Source organism: Agelaius tricolor, unplaced genomic scaffold, assembly GCF_023055355.1.
Source record: "Agelaius tricolor isolate 1412-34295 unplaced genomic scaffold, bAgeTri1.0.p SCAF_5, whole genome shotgun sequence".
NCBI classification, from domain to species: domain Eukaryota; kingdom Metazoa; phylum Chordata; class Aves; order Passeriformes; family Icteridae; genus Agelaius; species Agelaius tricolor.
This window is the reverse complement of record NW_027269265.1, coordinates 27,497,306-27,520,233: the sequence shown is the minus strand read 5'-3', so window position 1 is coordinate 27,520,233 and position 22,928 is coordinate 27,497,306. Positions and strand designations below refer to the sequence as shown.

The following is a 22,928-nucleotide window of genomic DNA, read 5'->3' as shown; positions in this document are numbered from 1 at the left end:
TTAACCATTATCAGTGAAAGGAGAGGCCACTCAACACTACTAACAGGTGCCAAAGCTAACAGATTAGGCCAATGTGCTCATCTGGAAGTCCTATACTGAGCTATTTTTGAGATATAATGAGCCAAAACAGAAAGTGTTCAAGCAGTGAGTTAATCTTATTTTTGTGAAGTAGGAAAATTTCCCAAATGCCTTTTCTAATTTATCTCAATATTCATAAAATAAAATGACCCTTAGTGAAAGTTTACAGATGTACCAGATTAATTATTTTGGTAACAGTGAAGTCAGTGAATTTGACAAGTGAAAAGATATTTTTAAACATGGAAGTAAGGTTAGTCCCTGAAAAGTGAATGTGGAATAAAAACAAAAGAACATTTATTTATGCACAGAAATGTTCCATACCTACTACCCCAAACCACAGGAGAGAGAAAATAAGATTAAATTCTTATCAGGTAAGCAAGTAGAAATATTGCAAGAATCAGGTACTCTTTCCCTCTAATTAGCCAAGACCTTGAGTTTGCTGAAAATTCAGGCTGGGAAAAGGGAGAAATGACAGGACCTTAAGCTTCAGATGAGGAAATTGATCTCTGCTCTTCTAGAGGCTTCTGACTTTTTTTGCCCCTCCACCCCCTCTCCCATTGCCAAGGAAGATTAAGCCCAAAGTATGGAACAAATAATCACAGAGATGACAAAATAGGAAAGGTAAAAGGTGGGCAGAACAAACCTGAGAAGAAATTCATATGGAGAAAAAAAGAAAAAAAAGATCTGGGCACTAAAGAAAAAAAGGAATTGTTTAACTAATGGACATCAGGAAAGATCCTCTCCATAACATCTGACAAAGAGATGTTAAATTTAAATCATGCTGAAAATAAAGCAAAAGATTTCTGGGGACTTAGGGAAAAAACCTAGTTACTACATGTTGGGCAAACCAGGTAGCATTCCTAAATTTCATTTGAAAATATCAAGTAGTATTTATTACAGTAAAGAAAGGAATCTTGTTCACCATTTGCTGGAGAAACAGTTATTATTGAGACTGTCAGGTGAGAAGTATTCTTCAAACTTGCTTGAAAATTATCAAGTTTATTAATAATCTAATAATAATCATCTTGGATCAATGTAATTAAAAAATAAAATCAGTCACTGAGAAACAAGACAGAAATCAATAAGTAAAACAGCTCAGTGAAATAAGGATAATAAGGATAGAGGGCTACCTAAAGTTTTCCTGAAAGATTATGGTTTTAAAATGTCCCTTTTTTTTTTTTTTTTTTTTTTTTTTTTTTTTTTTCTGGCTGCTCATGAATTTTGAATTACCCACATCTGTGTGAATCAACACATATCAGTAAGCAAGAGCAACCATTAAGCCACAGGTGAAATGTAATAAGTGGATTTGTTTCGTTACCTCCCTAGCAAAGCCAGGCTGCAGGGGCACAGGGACAGCTCAGCCTGCAGCCCATCTGTCAGAGTGTGCTGTCCCTGCACAGGGGTTCTGCCTCTCAGAACAGCCAGGGCATGATGAGCAACACTAGGCATAAGAAATTGAGTTTTCCTACACCTACATTTTTAGCATTCCCAGCATAAAAGTAACTTTGAGGGAAGCTACTCCCTTCTCCTCCTCTTATGGTTTTAACACTTTCATGCCAACAACATGCTAAAAATGCTCTATTTTCTGTGAAGGCTTAATTAGCATAACAATGGCAGTGAATTTTAATAACACATGAAAATTGCAGCCACTGTCAGTGAAGCTACTTGGCATCATGAGAGATATTAAAGCCAGGCTATAAAAAAAAGCCCCTTTACTTACACAAATGTATTGTCTTTGATCCTAAATTGCTTCTGTGAGCTAGTTATGAGGTTGATAAGCACACTGGGAAGATAGGAGAAGAAAAGGGGATTTTCATGACAGCCCTTCCAGTGCTGTCAGGGGGTAGTACTGGTGTGTATATGCACATTAACACACAGGAAAATCCAATGTTTCCACGCTGCTTCAGTTTCCAGATAAACCCTATTGCTGATGTTACTCAACACACCCCACAAAACGCTGTCTTTTTTCTTCAAGTCTGCAGTTTTCCTTCTGTCTGATTCAACACCAAAACCATTGGTCATGTGCACGTCGAGGCATTGCCAAGGATGTGTCCTTTGCTACGTTCTACATCGATTCCTCTGCTACAGCTGACAGCCACTCAGAAAATGGCTGGTGGCAACCAGGACTTAGACCCTGCAAATCAATCTTTCTGGAAAAAAAGGCAGAAAGAAAAAGAAATATCTGCATTCAATGTCAAGGGTTAAGGAGAGGCTGATGATCCTGCCCTCCAGCCCATCGATCACTTGGAGCCCTTTGCTCTCCAGGGTGTCAGCAGCTCCGAGGGATGCTATCACACCATGGTAACCAGCTGCAACAATATCAGAATGCAGCAGATACAAAGGAGTGTCTGGAAACTGGGAGTCAGTCCCTTATGCCTCAGTGCTGTGGTCACAGGCCACAAAGAGGCAGGAAAGGCAGTGTCAAACAAGGCTTTGTTGCTAAAATAAGGAGTTGTGGGACCGCTTGTGCAGTGTGGAGCCCTTCCATCAGCACTAAAAGGCTTTCCAAGAAGGGTATAACCTAATCCAAATCAACTTTCCTCAAAACCTGGCACATTCTTCAGAGCACATACCCAAACCCAGCAGACTTCAGGGCTACCTCCAGAGTAACTGGAGTAATCTGCTGACAGAGTACTCTGGAGATCCCGCCAGAGGAAAATCTCAGAGCTGAAGATCAGAAAGGACTTTGGCTTGGAACTCTGAACGCTGTAATTTTAATTTTTCCTCTCCCTCAGTCCCACTGGTCTTGGATTGATATTACATCCTTATCTTTCATACTCAAAGAGAACTATTAACTCTATTAAATATATTATGTAAATAGTTTGATGAAGGACATAATTGCAGTAAAATGCAATAAATAACTGACAATATCATAGCATATCTCAGACTAATCTCATGAAAACTGAAACAAACATGCCTTGGATTGGCTTGCACAAACAATGAAACCTGTTAAAGTACGGTCTTTGTAACCTTTTTATTTCAATATAATCACTTCCAAATAGGAAGCTCTTTGGAAGAGTGGCTCAACAGTGTTTTGGCTGACACCATGAAATCTGGTGAGGATGACACTTGTTGAAAAGGAGCTGGTAGGTCAAAGGTAAAGCTGATTGACCACAGCTGGGTTGTGTATTTGTGATGCAGATGTCATGTTTCTTCTTAGTAAAGACTTACTCCTGCATACCTCTCCTGCTCATCTCCAGTCCATCCAAGCAAACTCTGCTGTACCATCTCTGCCAGTGCCTGACCAGCTCCCAGCTGAGCTCTCTGTGGTGGGCATCACCACAGGTGCTTTACAGTTAGTGCAGCAGTCATCCTAAAAAGTCAGGAATGTGCTTTTCATGGGTTTATAGCAAGACTTCTGCAAGGATCCGAAGAGGAATGGACGTGTTCTCACACTAGGATATACAGCACAGATTGGTCATTTTTCCTGGCTATGATGACACACCTTTAATGCCTTTACAATAAATTCCATTTACTAACACTCACTCCTGCCTGTAGCTGGTTTAAAGACAACTCACCCACTCACTATTTCTTATTCTTCACTAACTCTTCTCTCACACTTGTAAATGTGTTGGTGAAATTCTTATTTATTTTACCAGCCTAGGAAACATAATAAAAAATAGTTGAAGATTAACTGCTAGGTAAATGTTCCAAAACTGGTGCAGTTCTAATAAAATTCATTTAATCCTTTAATCTTCAAAATAGTCCAAAATATTTCTTGGATCCTTCCCAAATATCTTAAAAAAAAAAAAAAAAAAAAACAACAAAAAAAAAAAAAACAAAAAAACAACAGTTACACTCTGTCCTTATTTACAAACAGCCATGTCTCCAGTGTTATTTATTTATTCCTGTCTTCCCAGGTATCACAGCCCAGATGTTTTCTTCACATAGAGATGACTGTAGTCAATAATTCCAGCTACTATTTAGCTGACATGCTAAATTGTCACTAGAAATAAAGCTTTATGTAAGAGAATATTTCCCAGGAAACTACACTAGCAATTTGCCAAATGAAACCAGCAAAACAAGTGACTAAAACAAAGTTAAGCTTTGATCTCATAACTTTTCCCACTACTCTTTTCTTCCAGTCCTCCTTATTATCCTGCCACATTATTTCTTCTTAACCCTTTTTCTAAAATGCTTTAGTGTGTTTTTCCTATGCCCACGATTTCTACCTTTGGTGGACTGAAGTCTTTTGAATGAATCATATTAGCTATGGAAATTTTTAAGTACCAGAAGACCTGAACACTCAGATAAACGGTTCTGTCAGTCATGAATATCAGTTTTCCCAGTTGTAATATTTGGTTTTTTACCCAAGCTTATGAATGCTGTAAAACCACCATAAAAATAGTCTTTTTTTCTACAATACCTACCTATTTTTATCTACAATATCTATCTTTATCTGCCAAAATTAGCTGCCCATTTCCCTGGGAATGTTACAGAATTAAAATAGAAATGGCATTAAGGAATACTACAGCTTTTCAGTCTGTAGCCCAACAGGAAAAAAAATCAACAAGTATCACGTACATTTATTTATTCTAGGTATAGAGTTTCATTGAAATACAACAAAATATACAACATGTTCTCTTACTTAACTACGTGTTTTACATCTGCTTGCAAAAAAAGGGTATTTGGAACGACTAAATGTCAACAGACGTAGTGCAATGTGATACAACACAAGTAAAACAGACATCTACTTGCTCTGGGTGTTTATATCCAAATCTTCAGAATGTCCTTAGACACAGAAATTGTTTCAACAGAGATTTAGTGGGGAAAAGAAAAAAAAAAAAAGAAAAAACAAGATGTCATTTGAGACACAAAGTTTTCGTTTAAGGCTAGAGATTTTCATTCATCTGAAAAGAAAATGTAACTAATTAGCCAAACTACAGAAGGGGTTATGGAGCAAGCTAGCAGAAAAATGGGCTGCTCAGCTGGAGTAAATTGCTGCATTTATGTCAGCCTCGAGGAGCTGTGTGCCCTGAAATCATGCACTCAGCACCCCCTGACCTGGGCAAGGAGCAGCTGTGGTGCTGGTACACTGGTGGGCTTGGACTGAAGGAAGGAACAAGGGACCCTTCCAAGGTGCACAGAGGCAGAGGTGAGGGGGGATACAATAACATGACCTTGGTAGCACCGTGCTGCAGCCTGTGCTGTGCTGGCTGTACCTGCAGGGTGGAGCAGCTGTGCCTCAGGGCATTCTGGTCCCTGACTTGGGGGCAGGGGCACAGCCCAGCACTGCGGCACCCGGGTTTCAACAGCCCTGCTCCACTGACAGTCCAGAGGAACTCTCAGGGCGAGTTTTATCTTCCTCCATGCTGATGTGCTTCTGATTCCTTCTGCAGGAAAACAGAACATGTGATGGGATAGTGCACACCCTCACAATTTGCCAGTGCCACAGACAGAACTCAACAGAGACCAAACCTGCAGAGATTTGGTACCTCCACAGCACCAGTGCAGCACTTTCTCTCCACACAAAGTATGAAGTGTTTCTGCTAGTACTCAAAAAGGCAGCAGTGTCATAGCTCTGCATACCAATCAGATTCAAGCACTACTGAATTTACATTTTCTAATGGATTTTGAAAATAAGTGTCCTATATCCCTAATCATAATGTTATATTCTTACACTGCCACACTGACATTTTACATTTCTGTGGTGTTTGAATCAGATGATCTAAATGTAGCATGAAGGTGCACTTGGACTTCATTTCTGGATTTCTCACACCCAGACTTACTATGACTTGCAACTATGATTTGGAGTAGGAAGCAAACTATACATTTTGTTTGGCATAACTGCATAAAAATTGTGCAAATTAAGTTAACAGTAGCCAGTCTACAACAATGAAAGGAATCAGAGAGCTGGCACACCACCTGCCAGCAGGTGCTTTGCTCTGAGCAAGCTGGAATAGGCTGACACACAAGTGGTGGCATCCAGCTGATAACACATCCCTTGACAAAGCCGGAACAGAGGCTGATCCTTGACAGGAGAAAACAATCCTTTGGACCAGGCAGATCTTGACCCACAGGTCAGTGATAAACTGAGGAGCTTGGGAAAGCTTTAAGCTTTCCCTGGAGAAAAGTTTTTGAGGCTAGTCATCTCAGTCTCAGAGGGAAGAATCACCAAAACCCTCAGAACCACTGATGTGTATAATTAAAGACTGACTAGTAAATGGATTCATGTCTGGGGTTCAGTAGATAATAGAAAAAATTGCCAATTATCTGAGGATAAGAGATTTGACATTTTGCCTGTTTGTAGGTCTCACTGAGTACTCCCATCATGCTGTTCCCAAACTCACAAATAACAACAGCAGCCACGTGTACATGTGCTGCTGTCTTTCAGCAACCTCACCAAACAAAGACCTATTATCCCTATTTCAGATGTGAGAGAATGGGGTATAGGGAGGTAGTAGCTGTCTTTTTCCCAAAACTGCCCAAGCTAGTAGCCTACCAAAGCTTTGGTCTCCTCAGAGCAGACTGAGTGGTTCAGCAGAGAGAATTAATGCAAGCTTTGAGATCGAGGAGCAAGAGAGCAAGAGATCAAGGCCAGCAAAAGTAGAGGCTGCTACAGTGCTAACAAGAATCTATGCTGCCAGTCCAGACCCCAGCTTCATCTGGCCCCCTCAGAAATCCTAGTTTGTCCTAAGGATCATAAAAACCACAGGAACTAGTAATTTTCTGTATTCTTGCAAATGAATTGTTTCATCCCTCACTTTGTACCTCTCACAAATGTGTGCAAAGTAAACTGTTGACCTATCATGCTCTAAAATTTTGTGGTATAATCTGGTCTGATTTCTGTGGTATAATCTGTCTACACCATAAGTCAAGACTTTCTTAGTAAAATTTCATAAACTTCCAAGTATCACTTTTTTCCAGGCCACAGAGTAACATGATGGCAGAATGTTCTGTAAACCTATATGTATGTGTGTACATATGTCTTTTTTGCCAAGACTTGTAACTGTTGGACAAAATTCTGGCAGTTTGGCAGAGATAATGCTCCAGTTAGGATCAGTTACAAGAGGAAATTTGCATATAAATCTGTCTCTATTTATGAAGACTAAGAAGAGAAATGTCATTGGATTTTACTTTTGAAAACAGAGTATGAAAATCTTCATCTAAATTGAGAAAATTGAACTTCTCAACATGTAAGTTGAGAAAATTGAACTCTTTCTCTTACATTTCAAGTCTCTGAATGGTTTGAGTTAGGTTTCTAGGTGTATAGACTACATCCCTATTTTTAATGACTTATGTTCACATAGTTGTTCAGATTGTTTCTGTGGACAGGAACCCAGCCATGTGTGTGTACACTGTGCAGTTTGAACTAGACCCATTCTGTTCCCCTTCTTCCTTTGCCCCTGATGAATTTTCACTGCTTATTGATCCAGCTGGCTTGCTACAGGCTGCAAATCAGCTTACATGTAGTGGGTGGTGTGTATTTGGCTACAAGAATCTAGATACACTTATAGTCATCTATTTTTACACTTAATCACCACTTTCCAGGCAGGAAACTGGAGCAAGAGAGGCATATGCAACTAATGAAGATGGGTGACAGGTTTTAGCAAAGTAAGGTGAAATGTAACATTAAAATTTGGAGTATAATTACTCTTGATGATACTACAGCTGTGCTGCATTAAAGTCAGTTTGCCTTATGTGAAGAGAAAGTCCAAAACTCTGCTGAATCATCCCTACATTACAGCAGTGCTTCCTTATGAGATGCTCTCAGACATCAGGAGCATAATTTTTTATAAAAAAACAAATGTATTTTAAACTTATATTCAGTATCATCTCCTACCATTGCAGGCAATTCTCAGAATTCAACATTCCCAATTGCTAGCATCCCATTGGTGAAGTTTTCTTAATTTGAAAAGTTAAATTCAAAGTTTCTTCCAAGTAATTCTCAATATCAGAAAAAATCTCAGACAGGCTTAGCATCTTCTGCTGTTTTGGATTAAAAACTCAGTGTTAGAAATGTGGTTTTAAACCCAGTATTTTATAAATTATTATTGGCTTCTTTCTGTTCATTTTTGTGTCTGTCAACAGATTATTTTTGCAGTGATTACTGGCACTTATTAAAATGGCAACATCATACATCTCTTCTTTCAACAGTATTTTTAAGACACTTAACTTTCCTCTGTTGTCCAGCTATCCTCCCTTAAAAAACACTCAATCCTCCTAATAATGTGTATTTAAAATCTATGGAAATGCAGCTTCCTGTATCTCTGCTCCCCCCCTGAATAAGCACCTGCACTAAGACAGATAGCAAGCTGTCCCACTGTTGAAGCTGTATCTATCCTTGTACCAATAATGACAAAATAGCAAAATGAACTCTGTTTTCACTGGAATGTCAGTAATTTTTCTAGATATAAGAAATACATCAACTACAACTTCAAAAATTTATCAGCAATTTTTTGTTTGAATTTGCCTTTAGTATAGCTTACATTTTTAATTTTCTCATTAAATATTGCTGAAGAGAAAGGGGAGAACTACAGGAATTTTTTTAATACCCAATATCTAGTCAGTTTTGTAGCATAAGGATCAGTTCTCTATCAGCATCTCAACCTCTCTGCACACAACAGGCTCTACAGACCAGTCTCCATGTGCATGGGGAATTCACACCTGACAACTCATTTTACAAATTGCTCTCCTTATTCCTGGGCCAAATCCCACACAGTTTGTTAACTCCCATGGCACTTGGTGGGAGAGTCAGGTGGTCAGAGGGCTGGAAATTCATCCCTGTGTAGGTTGACACCTATTAAATACAAGACCCACAGTTTTTAATCCCCAGGATCAGTTTCTGATTGCCCTATACATATCGTCAGGATACAGCTGCTGCAGATCTGAAATAGCAGACATGTCCAACCTGATGCCAAGATAAGGACACAAGGGAATTTGTCTTTCTGTGGAGAAGAGGCTACTGTGCAAAAAATGTGAAACAGGTCAATATGGAGGAGACAGATGATAGAGCCACTAGGAGGAAATTTTATCCCCATGGATGCAAGTTCTGGAAGTGCCTGTGAATGACCAGTCTCCATCACAGCAGATAAAGGGCAGAGGGCAGAGGAAGGGGTTTGAGGATATCAAAATTATTCAGAAGAATTTTATGAGTTGAAGTTCATTATTTAATACAGTTGAGATTCAGAAGAGAAAGAGTAACCAGACCTTGTAACCACAAGACTATGAGACTGGGAAGACTTGGAAATTATGGCAGTTCTTCATTTATAACAAGACTAATTCAAGCAGTATTTTTATTCTAATAATTTATTCTAATTCTAAATAACTGAGAAGGGAAAATTAAAAGACTACATAGTTTTTCTGCTCATAATGAAATGAAATGCATCTCCCTCTGCTGGTTTGCCTTTGGGCCCAAATCTTTTGATTTGTGCAGCAGCTTCTAAGTGTGCCCTCCTGGGCAGGTTGAAGAGCAGGCACTGCTCACTAAAAGCCCACTCAAACTGGGTGAATTTATGTTTCTTGTTCTTGCACATCTTCACAAGCCTCCTATTACCAGCCAAGTGGACTATCTATAAATATTCCCAAATTTAATATTATAAAAATAAATTGTCCTATGGCACCTAAGCAACATCCAAGCCAAGTTTAAGAGAAAAAGCATTAAGAGAATAAACCAGCTCCAGTTAATTTAATAAGTTGCCAAGTGCATATGCCTCAAAGCTCTATTTTTAAAATTTGAAAATTAAAAATTGTATATTAAAAACTATTTAAAAATAATTTTATAAATTATTTTTATCTATTTGATTTTATGATTCAGAAACAGGAAAAAATTGTTGATATAGAAAACCCATTCAGCTGTTTCAAATACCTTGGAGACATCCAAAACCACCTACTAAATTTTAACCACATATCCTTTCGATATGTACCCAAATCAGAAGTGAAATTCATGTTGGTTTATGGAATATTAAATATTGGTGTTGGAATATTCTCAGTTGCTAATTTTTGACTGCAGATTTCTAATTTTACATGCAGATATGGAATGGACACAAACAATCCAATACACAGACACAGAAAAGAATGGTTCATGTAAGGCAGTGGTAGAACTATTAATAAGTGTTCATTAACTAGTTGTAGAACTATTAATGCAGTGAGAGGTTCTCAGAGAGAAAAGGCCACTAACAAACAGCCTTTGCAGCTGTGGGGAGCTGAGATGAGAGATGAGATGAGAAGACCACCTCCTCCATGCCCTGATTAACCCCATTGCTTTCAGCAAGAGCAGGATGGCAGCGTAGCTCCCAAGGTGTCCATGGCACAGAGCCCATCCTGCCCCAGGAGCTTGGCTCCCGCTCCTCCTGCCCTCCCCCGGCTGCGTGGTCCCGCTCTTCCGCCGCAGCACCTGCTCACAGGCACGGGGTGAGCCGGACCGCTGAAAATAACCATCAGCTCATGGCTCCAGCTGAGCTCATGGCTCCAGCAGAGCTGACTTTAACCTGGGTCCCTTCTGGTTTTGCAGGGTGGCTCACAAGCCGTTGTGCACATGGGCAGCTATAGAGGAGCAGGATAATGAGTCAGAGCATGGCTGGGGTGGAGGATGGAGAGGACCTTTCAATCTGCCTTTCCACCTGAAGGAGGGAACTGTGAAACCACAGCCAGGGTTAACAATTGCATGTTCAATACACAGAGCAGGAAAAATACTGACTAACTATACTGACTATAGATAGTCCTCTTTCTGTCATAGCCATGAGAGAACAATGACTTTCCAAGCTGCTTAAGAATCATCAGAATATTTTTCCTTTCTTTTTCTGTCCCCATAGCTAAATATACAGAGAGAGGTATCTTGCAGTATTAAATAACTATTTCCTCACTTTTTTTATCCTCTCAGTATAATTAATTAACTGCCTCTTCTAAAGGACTCTATGAAATCTGAGTCCTGAGATGTCAGAGACATTCATAAGAGAAATCTCTGCTAATAAACTCGATGGCCATGATTCCCAGCAGAAACACTTAATATCAGTGATAGTGACACAGCACCTTCCAGACCACTTTTCTACTGATGGTATCACAGAGAGGAAAGAGTAGTACCTTTCTGATAAAAGTAAAAATCTGTGCATACTGATAAAAATATGATACTTTCAATCAGGAATGAAGAGGGGCACAGCTCTGAAAAAATGGGAGAGTAGAGCTGTACTTGAAACTTGTCAGTGCTTTCCCATCCACAGAGATCAAGAAGGTGTTTATGTATTTACACTTATAAGCACTGAATAAACACTAGAAGGAGGAAATCTTCTTCCTAAGAAGTTCTCTCTCCTCTATTTGTTACTTGATGAGTCCTACCCTTCGTTCTCAGTAGCAACTCCCTTCTCTGGGCTTTTGGGAACTAGCTGCTAGGAAGAATTTTTTTAATAAGGAGGACATTTCCTAGCTCACAAAGCAGCAGCAAAGGAAAAACCCACTCCCTGGACTGTCTTTTCTCTCAGCACTTCCATGTGTTCTTTAATAGTCATTTTGCTCCTAGATACCTATTTGAAGGACTGGCTGTATAAACAAACTATTTTTCAGTTGATTCAATTGACCCTTCTGTACCCAAACAGGACATCAATATTAGTTATTTTAGTCTTTAATTTAGGGTTACTTTTGATACTTTCACAACTCTTGCACTCTGAGACTGATCAGGGATTGATATTGCAGCCAAAGAGGATTTGGGGTTTTATTTAGTCCTGTTTCTTTGCCATGTAGCTAAAAGGCTTTTGCTTTGTTATCAATATTATACATCAGTTAAGTAAATTAATATTCACCATGTCTGCCTAGTTCTTGTAACTCATGGTTGGACAAAAGCCTCAAAGCTCATGAGGAGAGTTCAATAAAATCAGTGTTTCAAGTGGTAAGCAGGGAAAAAGAACATGAAATAGAGCAGTCAGATCTCTTTTTCCTGTCTTTTTTTCTCATTCTATATCCTACCTGTCATCTTTTTTCAACACCTCATTCCCTGCCTCTTCCTTTTTCTGGGCTTTTTTCACTTGGTCTCACCCTCATTTTCAAGAGTTTGTTGCTTCTTTTTCTGAACTCCAGCTGACACCTTGTTGCCACCGCAATATCAGACAAAAAATCACTTCTGCAACCAACTGCTGTTCCAGCAGAAGATTGTAGCAATCCAACTCATTTACAATGCTCATACTTGTGAATTTGCCCCTAAAATTTTCAGTGCTAACATTTACACTGCATGCTATTTTCTCAACATGCTAAAAGCCTTCTGCTAACCCATCCTATTTACCCTTGCAGTTACCACACTTTATAAATAAATGTTACCACACTTTATAAATGAATGTCTGTATATGATGTGTAGATACACATATTTATATAAGTACAAACACCCCCCAAAAGAGCCAATCCAAGTGTATACACTGTCATGTACAGACTACTTCCTCCAGCCTGCTGTTGCTGTGTGACACCTGTAGACTCATCTCTGGTTTTCCTGACTGCTCCTCTACCCATCAACACCCAACCTACCCCCAGTGTATGAAAATTGGCATCTGCCTGCTGCTGCACCACCATCCTGACTTCGACCTTCAATGCAAAATCATCTCACACATTTAACAGCCTTTTCCGTAACTTTCATCAGCGCTGATATGTGGAACTCAGTTTTACACAGAGTGCAAAACAAATGCATACTTTTCTTACTATCAGTTGAGAGATAGGATATTCAGGAGTAGCCAGAATCCCTGGGTCTCCATGGCATGGCAGAAAACAGCAACTGGGATCCCAGGCACAAGACCACTAAAGGCACTTATTTATGGGAGAGAGGACTGTCATCTCCTGAATCACAGAGGAGAATCATAGAATAGAACCATTAAGGCTGGAAAAGACCTCCAAGATCACTGAGTCCAACCTTTGACCCAACACCACCATGTCAACCAAACCACAGCACCAGGTGTTATGGCCAGGGATGGTGACTCCACCACTTCCCTGGGCAGCCTGCTCCAATGCCTGACCACCCTTTCAATAAAGAAATTCTTCAGGCTGTCCAACCCGAACCTCCCATGGCAGAGCTTGAGGACATTTCTTCTGGTCGTGGTCCCAGTTGCCTGGGAGAAGAGGCTGATCCCGATCTGGCTACAGTCTCCCTTCAGGCAGTTGTAGAGAGGGATAAGGTCATCCCTGCGCCCCCTTTTCTCCAGGCTGAACACCCCCAGCTCCCTCAGCTGCTCCTTATATAACTTGTGCCCCAGACCCTGCCCCAGCTCTGTCGCCCTTTGCTGGACATGCTCCAGCTCCTCACTGTCTTTCTTATACTGAGGGGCCCAGAACTGGACAGAGGATTCGAGGTGTGGCCTCACCAGTGCCAAGTGCAGAGGGACAGTCACTGTCCTGATCCTGCTGGCCACACCATTGCTGATACAGGCCAGGATGCCATTGGCCTTCTTTGCCACCTGGGCACACCCTGGCTCATGTCCTGCTACTCTTGACCAGCATTCCCAGGTTCTTTTCCACCAGGCTTTACAGCCACTCTGCCCCCAGCATGCAGTGCTGCCTGGGCTTGCTGTGACCCAGGGACAGGATTCAGCTCTTGGCCTGTTCAGCCTCATATTATTCACACTGTACCTCTCTGCCAGATAGCAGTCACACTAGAGAGGGGTCCCCAAATTAAAAGGAATGTATGCTCCATTTGTTCCCTTCCCTTTTCAATGAAGCACATCTGAATGAAATAATTCCTTTACCTTTTGTAGTATCTGCAGAAAAAGGCAAAGGAAATCAACTTCTAAATTATCAGATGAGCTTGTAGTCCAAAAGTAATGAATATTTCCCAGACAGTAATTTCCAATATTCCCATTACAGTTTCTACTTACCAACAGCATGCATATGCATCCCATTTAACATAGCTTGACATAATTAGGGCGTCATCTTGTATTTGAAGTATGTGAAAAAACTTATAAAATACATTCTATATATTCTATTTTCTTCAAAATTTTATTCAAATATCTGAACAAGTATGTCTTACCATTAAGAGGAAATTAACTTACCTCATTCAGTACTACATATTGTCCCCATGAAATTATACCGTTTGGATTTTGAAATTTTACTGACAGTTGAATCACCAAGTTAAAAATTAAAAACTTAAATGTCATTAAACGTGTAGAGATTTTCAAATAAGAGATGTGCATTATAAAAAGGCATAAAGTATGAATCTAATAATTGTTGACAATGAAAAGAAAGCATTATCTCCAAAAAACAAAGGACAGAATGGGGATACTCAGGAAGAGAGGGACAGTTGCAGCACAATATATTTTTTGTAGCTAGGGTTATGAAGCGAGGTGGTTTGTTTGGGTTTTTTTGCATTTTTTTCCTGGAAGCAAAGAAAAAACCCAAAAGAGTTAGATGTGGCTTTGCATATGCCAGATGTGACAATGAGTTCAAATCCCTTTCTGGGGAAAGAATTGCTTCATGGAGTGTTTGATTTTGAAAGATCAAGGGTTCATTGTCTCTAAATTTTGCTGGATACCAGTAAATGCTGGCATTAGTGGGACATTTCCCTTTGAAAGTTGGAATACAGAATTAATCCTAATAAACAGTGCAAATCTGCAGCCCTCTCTAAGGCAGAACAGTGCTCACTGTCACAGACTTCAGAACGACTCGTGAACACGACTATGGGCTGCAGCCCCCAGGTCTTTTACCAATCACATTTTCATCTGCTACCTAGCAGATGGAATTGGTTTTTTTTTCTTATATTTGGGTTGTCTTTCAAGCACCTAACAAATTATTAAAATCTTCTGATGAAGCACAGCATTCGTAGTCTTAACTTGCACATATTTTATCAGTTCAGCTTAGCATTTGTGTGTAGCATTTCCTAAATGACTAAACATTCCTTCAGACACATATTACAAAGTAACATCATAAATTTAGACATTTATTTCTTCCATACTGCCTCACTTCCAAAAACTTTAAAAAATTGATATGTTCCTCCACAATGGGACACACCATAGGTTACTTTTTCCATCTCTTGGATTGGACATAGTTGTAAAGCACCATTTTCTCTCCTGCCCTATGGTAAATTACAATCTACAAATAAAACTGTCAAAATGTATTTGTAATGATTCTCTTTCAGGCACATGAAAGAAATGTTCATGTGTGATCTGTTTGTTGGTGGTCTTCTTCAAACTGTTTTCCCCAGATTTTTCATACACACGCATTTCATGGATGCATTTATATTGGCCTTAAGTCCTGCACATGTATCAGCCAACTTGTATTTGGTCTACATTGGCCTTGTCCCAGCTCTTGTGGGCCTTAGTGAGGCACAGAAATGTTTATAAAACTGAAGAATGGACCTCCTACTAGTGTTCTTTTAAGAAATTGCCCGTATTTGGATCAGAAACATTAAAAAAGTGTATTCAGGCATTCCTTTAGCATAGCTTCATGGAACACATTCTTAATTTTAATGTAACAAATTAATGTTAATTAAATGGCTGCAGTACAAGCAAACAAACAAACAGATAGTTTAATATTTCCCTGTAAATGTTAAAAATATGTACACTACCAAAAAATAAAAACAATCTTTCCCAGCAAGGAGTACTTGCAATAAATCAACATCTGAGGGTTGCAGCAGCCCTTTTTGTGACACTGTGTGACATAAACAAAACATCTGAACATGAAGTACCATTCTTGGGAAGGAATTTGACAAAGCTGTAATGTGGTCAGCTCATTAGAGAGAGATCAAATGCTGCTAATAAAAGCAGATATCTTGGAGAGACATATCCATGAGGGGAAAATGTGAGACTGCCACATTTACTACTGGCAAGAAAGTTACAAAAAGTACTTGGCTTTGTGGACACCTGAGTCCCACGAGGGTTAACTATGGATTAAGCTATTTGTACTGACCATTAATTACATAATAGATAGATGTAAATATTATATGCTAGATGTAAATATTTCTTACAGTACTCATTTCAGACACACAAGCAAATGCATAAAACTGGGAAAAACCCTAAAGAGCTGTATTTTTTATGAAGAGTGAATTATTCAGAAAACAGAACTGCAGACAGATATTCTAGAAAGTGAGATTAAATCTGGTGAAAAAATCTGATATTTTTATCTTTAAATACTAGTAATAGTAGAATATTCTTATATATCAAAATCAGATGTTTCATTTCAGAAAAGCAGGGGATTTTCAATATTTTAAAAATAAAATTGCTCATATTTTCAATCAAAATTCCATTATCTTTAATTGTAACCCTAATGTAAAATAAAACACCAATAATTAGTTCATTATCAAATTGGAATAAAATGCTTTAATTTAAGGTTGAGATATAAATTTTAAAATCTATTATTTTCTCTTCTAACAATAATCAAAGTGTGTCACAATTGTTACTACAAAAAGAAATTACTTGCATCACATTAGCAAAAGTCGTGCTATATAGAAATAAATGTGCAATTCAGAGATAGTGAATAGTGATGATTCTTGAGGTAACAAATTAGGAGCTTCAAATCCTTTGCCACACTCCCATTTTCAGAATTAACCAATCCGCCTGCCAAGCGGGACGATAGAAGAACACACTTCCTCTCTTTTGATATCATGATCTGAGTAAGATTTTAAGAGCCAATACAGACAGCAGTGTCAAAAGAAAGGAAATAAATACCAGTAAAACCAGAATTAAAACAAAAATCTGGGAACAAAGCGTACGAGTTTATGGCCTTTCAAGCCTTTACAGGGTGTGAGTCCCAGAGACATCAAAGTAAACATTGTGATCCTAGACACTTCCAGCAATTCTACCATAACCCATGTTATTCTCAATGTCTTTCCAAGCAGTTCTGAACTTAGGGGCTCAGAGAGACCCTGGTCCTACAAAACTACACCAGCTATATGGGAATAAAATATCTTTAATTTCTATCACAAAGGGTTACAGCAACACTTGTTTTTAAAAATTCTCTCCATGGGAAAAAAATTTGAACGGCCAATAATTTCTGAACTGCTTCTTTATTTCAAAATATTTTATATCTCTTTCAAACTGGCAATAGCTGACAGGGGAAAAAAAAGTTTTGCACCAAAATGAAAATCTATATTCATCATTCAGCATGACTTTTTAAAATAAAAGAAGCATTGTTTTTTTCTGTCTTTTAGTCTCTGCTGTTTTGGAGGGGAAAATATTTCCTCTCTTTGATTTCATGATTTGAATAAGTTTTTAAGACATATTTAACAAGACAGAATACAGTGTTAAAAGAAAGAAATAAAAATCAATAAAACCCAAAAGAATTAATCCAGAAATCTCTGGTAGCTCAAAAGTACCATTCACTTGAACAAGTTTTAAAGAAATTAATTATTCACTCCAACACTGTGCTGAATACTCTTTGTACAATGAATCATCTCTCTGAATTGACTGGAACTGGCAGAGCTAAAGGCCAATATACTGTTTGCTTTCTCCCCTCAAACTTGTGTTCTTTCGAGAGGAACCAGGCTTGTCTCTTCCCATACCAGTGCAGACACTGAAATGGCTCAAAGAACAGCCTCACAAAAGGCCAAACATACATGCTTAGAGAGCCTAAAACATAAAAAGCCTTCAGTACATCCTTAGGGGATCTTGAAACCATCTACCCTCAGTGCTGGGCATCCCCCTGAAGAGAAGGGTTTCACCCAGAGGTGTTTCACCCCCAGAGGCAGTCTGGGGCTGTGCTTCTCAGCCATCCAGACCAAGACCACTACACTGCAAGGAAGCCATCCCTGGGTAGATGGCATCTTTGCTCTCTCATCCATTGCTGCCCTCCAGTTATATGCCCAAGTAGAGATGAGGGATGGACCTGGATGAGTTCAGATGGGTTTCAGAATACTTCAAGTTTTAAACCATCATTTTTGCTGCAAAGGAAGTGCACAGGGTGAAGTCTTCTTTTTGAGTCTTGCCTGACTCAAGAAGAGTTAAACAATCTTACCAATCTTCACCCTCACACAAAACCAGCCACCAGACAAACCCAACCATCCTTAGCCACCATTCTCTGATGCCACATTCACTTTACTTTTGCAAGAAGAAGAAAGGCTGACACTTGCCATTGCCTTCAGAGAAAGAAAAATGTAAGAAATTTGCTTTCAGCTCTCTAACTTGCCCATCCTTTCCATACCTTGGATGAAGTTACTGGAGAAGTTGTGTTTCTGGCAATACATAACTTGGAGTTAGAGGTAAATTAGTGTTGTAGTAAATAATTCCCGTTTTAAGAAAATATATTCAAATAACCACTGAAAGGGGAAAAAAAGAAAAATTAAGGACTAATAGAGAGAAAAATACTTACAGCTCCATCTGTTGCTGGAGATGGGTAGTAATTTAACTGCAAAAAAATTCAGAAGCCAAATCTACCACTTGGTAGACTGATATGAGCTCTAGCTAAAGGAGCTGAATTCTGAAGAATAAATCAAGCTCCAAGTGTAAAAAATAGTGATTTGACAAGTGTCAGATTTTTTTTTTAATCGGCAAAATAGAAACTATAAAAATATTTAAAACTCACATGAATGCTTACAACACATGGCAAAGTGAAATCTGAACTGTCATCCCTGTAAGTAATGGATGATAGTGCCACTGCTATTAAAAAAGAGACATTTCATCTCTAGAGACTACAAACTGCCCTGGATCAACAGTTATTCTCCTACAAGCCTATATTGCACTGAACATGACAGAAACACAATTATTTCTGAAATCTCTGAGTGTTATCAGAATCTCAGTATTAAATAAAGATATAACGGTACCTAAATAGATATCATAAATCTGTTTACTTTGCTGTCATTAGAATTCTGCAAAAAGTAGTTTAAACAAAAAATTAGAATAATACAGAGATCAGACATCATGATACCTGTATCATAATGTATAATAATATTCACATGAAGGCAAGACAAAGAATTTGTGTTTTTAAGAATGGCTGCAGTGTGTGTGTGTGTGTGTGGTGCCCTGGATTACCCTCAGAATGTGCAGATGACCGCTACCAAAGGAAGTGGAAGGAACAGCATGTTCACCAACTACAGAGCCAGGAATAACAGAAGCCACACATTCAACAACAGCCATATGACTACAGGCAGGCTCTGATCAGGCACTTCCATTCAGGGTTAACATAATGTTTATATGGAACAGAAAAATGGGCCTTGCTTACAGAAAGATACATATTTCTCCAAGAAATGTGTGCCCAAGGAACAGGAAGCAGTACCTGCAGCCTCTTGACTGAACAGATGGATGAACCCTCAGACTACAGGTGCTGGCTACAGAAATAGGATTTGAAATTCTGCTTCCAGAAAGCACACACCTTTCTCTGTGTTTCACCACAGATACCAGCATCCTCAATTCTCAGTGTACAAAAGAGATTTTCTGACTGGCAGTTTACTCCTGCACACAGTGGCATTGCTGCACCAAATGAAACAGGAGAGTGAATGGGCAGCAAATAGAAGCAGGGCTCCATCCTTGATTACTTAAGAGTCCTCAATGTTTTAACACAAAGAGGTTTTCAAAATGTAATATAAATACACCTCCAAGCTAACAAAGGTCTTCATAATATCCCAAGTAAACATCCAAGGATTAATCCAGAGATATTAACTACTTCTGAAATAATCATTACAATTTCACATGTGTTTTTAAAATTCATATGTGAAGTAAATTTAATCTGTTTGCCCTTATCTCTTATTTTGTCCCCAGGCCTCTTTTTTATCCTCATGTCAGTGAAACTTAGAATTATTTGAATTAATACAGTAACAGAACCCCGAGTAACAAACATAGTTAAATTTTTATCTTGAAAAATAAAATCTCCTCAGACATCATAGTAAGGACAAGCCTTCAGGTTACCCTGGAGAGCACACAACAGGACAGGACAGAGGTGAGATCAGTACTAACCATGGGTGAGATATGTGTGGTCTTCTCCCTTCTCAAAGGGAAAACCCTGGGAGGAGGGGAGACAGACTCACATCCAGTCCCTCCCCCCAGATCTCTGTAGTTACTGTATGAAACCAATTGCTGATCTAAAAGGTGTAAACTGCAGGTAGATGAGGGTGTGCTGCCCATCAGGAAGTTGTTGCCAGCAGTCATGCTTGAACTCTTGAAAGGGGCACCTTGCAACCACCTGCCTTCCTCAGTGCTCAGGCTGCCAGGCTGGTGCTTTGGAGGGTGGTTCCACACTGCTTCTGGCTATAGTAAAGAGCCCACTCCAGAAAAGCCATCCTGGGAGTACTGCAGGCTGTGCAATGCCAGACAAGGTGACTGCTGTCCCTGTAGCCCCTGCTGAGGTGTCCCCACAGGCCTTGGCCGCCTGCCATGCTCTGGTGCCTGTCCATGCGTGGGAGCACTCTCTGCCTCCACAGGAAGAAGGCAGCGTTGGTTCAGGCTGGAGCAACCCCTGTGCTGGCAGCCCAGCAGGTGCTGGGGGACAAAGGGCTGCCAAGGAACATTCCAGCAGTGGGACAGGAACAGTGGCAGAGCTCCAGTGCTCCAGCCTGCGCCCTGGTGCTGCTTAATGCTATATATCTGAATGCATGCATTATATTTACATAAACAAGCGCTTCCCCTGCCACCCAGCACAGAGGGTATCAAAAAATCCTGTTACAGTCTTTACTTTAGGTGCTGCTTCCACAATCATTTGCTTCCTTCTTCTGGCTTGAATGTTTTTATTTATTCAACATGTTTTTCCTAAGGGGATATGATTCTGTTTGTTTTACTTGCAAGGCAGTAATTTGGGAACAAAACAAAAACTAATGTTTCATAAAGGAGCCTAACTAAGGCAATGGTGTGAATTGACAAATTGAGCCCCATGTCAGGAAAAGGGCTGTGTCCACAGTCAATGTAACACTTGCATGTACCCCTTCAAATCATCTGTCTCTAAGGCACCAAATGGCCTTGCTACAGATGGCTGCTCAGCACCACGCACATGTGTGTGCTCCATCAGCCTGGCATCAGCTTGCCTGTCTCATACCAGCATTCCTGGCAACTCCTTAATGCCTTTCCCAAGACAGCATGGTTTCAAACAAAAAAATTCAAGCACAGCTCAGAACCTCTTGAACATAAAATTGAAGGTGACATGCACAAGTCAATGCCAAACAGTTCGGAGGATGATTTAAGTAGCCTTTGTGAAGAAGGTGTAAAGGAGAGCATTGTAGGTCTGAAAGGAATGCAGGGAGAAGCCAGAAACACAAAACTCTAGAAAACAAAGGGAATCGAAGGAAATAAAAATGTAGAAAGGAGGCAACGGAGGACTGCAATGAGGACGGGTGAATGTATTTTCCCAGTGAGTAAACTGCAAGGCACAGGAAGGGTCCTTCCTACCCAAGTGGAATATAGGGCTTAAAATTTAATTAGTGCTTTCTTCTGTCCTTTTTGATCTTTGCACAAAGCCTTTCTTCACACAAAGGACAGAGAGGTTTCTGTGGGGCTGTGTGGCAGGGCAGCCAGTCTCCCTCGGTTCAGGCATTTCCCGTATTTCCCGGCATAAATGGGATGCCTCTCCCTGTTCTTCCTGCCTGTCCCTCGACCTCCGGAGGAAGGTATTCCCGGGACATTGCATTGCGGCAAACGCGCCAGTTTCTGCGGAGCAATTTGCTCTCGCCCCCCGAGAAGCTGAAACATTAGCCCAGGACCAGCCAACACCATCTCCCCCGCCCGGGCCGGGCTTGAGCTCCGCTTTCGTGCCGCCTCCGTGGGCCCGGCTGGAGCGGGGCTGGCGGGCACCGGGGGGGAGCGGGGATCGCCCCTCGGCTTGCAGGGAGGCGGGCGGCCCAGGGCTGCCCTCGCCCCCGGCGCGCCCTCCGGCTGCACAGAGCTCTTCTTTAAAAATAAAAATTGAGCAAATGTCCCTTCTCTCTTAAATACCTCAGCTATAAGGAAATGAGAACGAGGGTTGCCACAAAAATTGTGCCGAGTAGACTGCACCTGCGGGAGACCCCGCACGGCAGGCGAGCTCAGGGACACCTTTTGGCGGCCTCTGTCTCGGAGGAGAAATGTGACCGACCCACTGGAGGGCACCTCTTGCTGTGGAGGGAGCCTGCTGACGAGCAGGAATTTCTCGACAAGATCTCAGGATCCTGAGAAGCTGAGAGAAACGCCAGTAGAAGTTCCTGACATGTGCATCATCCGCCTTGCATAATTTTGCATTTGAGATGCACCCGTAGGAGAAGACCCTGTCATGAGGAAAGCATCACCACCTTTATCCTGTGTGGGAAGCACAAAAATGTGATGCTGGGACGATCAAAGCTGTGGGGGAAAGGGGTATCGTGTTCTCACCAGTTCCGTGCTTTGCTTGAATTAAACTCCGGAAAAACAATAAATTACTAATAACTTACCCGGTCATACTTCCTATTCTGCTTTTAAGGGCCACATACCTCTGAATGGATTGCTGAGTCCTCAAATATATTTATTTTCAATCATACGAAGAGATATTTCACAAAGAGCATTTTTATGCGACCTTAAGAAGAAGAAAAAAATAAAATTAAAAAGCCCTAAAGCGAATTGTTCTGAGCAGCTGCCTCCCAAAGCCAGTCGTTCTCAGGGCTGGCTGCAACGCCCGCCCGCACTTAATTTTATGCCCCGGCAAATCCTAATTCCTATGAAGTCTGAAGGTTTAGTTATATTTAAGAGTTCGTTTCGGGAGCAGCTGTCCCAAGCAGAAATCAAGCAGTGTATGCTGACGGCCGCCACAAAATGTGATTTTAAGGCATTCGTTAAAATTCACGCACTTCTGCCCTCTGCCCACGATTCCCAAGTGACCTGTCCCAGCACATCAGCGCCAGCCGGGGCTTCACAGCACACGTGCGTGTGTTCATTCGGCTGTGGAAACGGATCGGGCTGTAAACCGGGGGGCTTGGTTTGATCGGTTTGGTTTTCCGTTGGTTGGTTGGTTTTTAGCGGGGTGATTGTTTTGATTTTGCTGCTTTCCCCCCCCCCCCCCCCCCCCTTAAATTTAATTTAAGC

The 22,928-nt window shown here is 40.5% G+C and overlaps 1 long non-coding RNA gene across 1 annotated transcript in view; it reads right to left on the bottom strand.

Annotated features, from left to right (window-relative positions):
* Window positions 1-22,928, bottom strand: part of LOC139589987 (uncharacterized) — a 50,737-nt gene that overhangs the window by 27,370 nt on the left and 439 nt on the right. Inside the window, exon 2 of the long non-coding RNA XR_011679176.1 lies at window positions 22,340-22,422. This is a non-coding gene — a long non-coding RNA (uncharacterized lncRNA). The remainder of the gene's footprint in view (window positions 1-22,339; window positions 22,423-22,928) is intronic.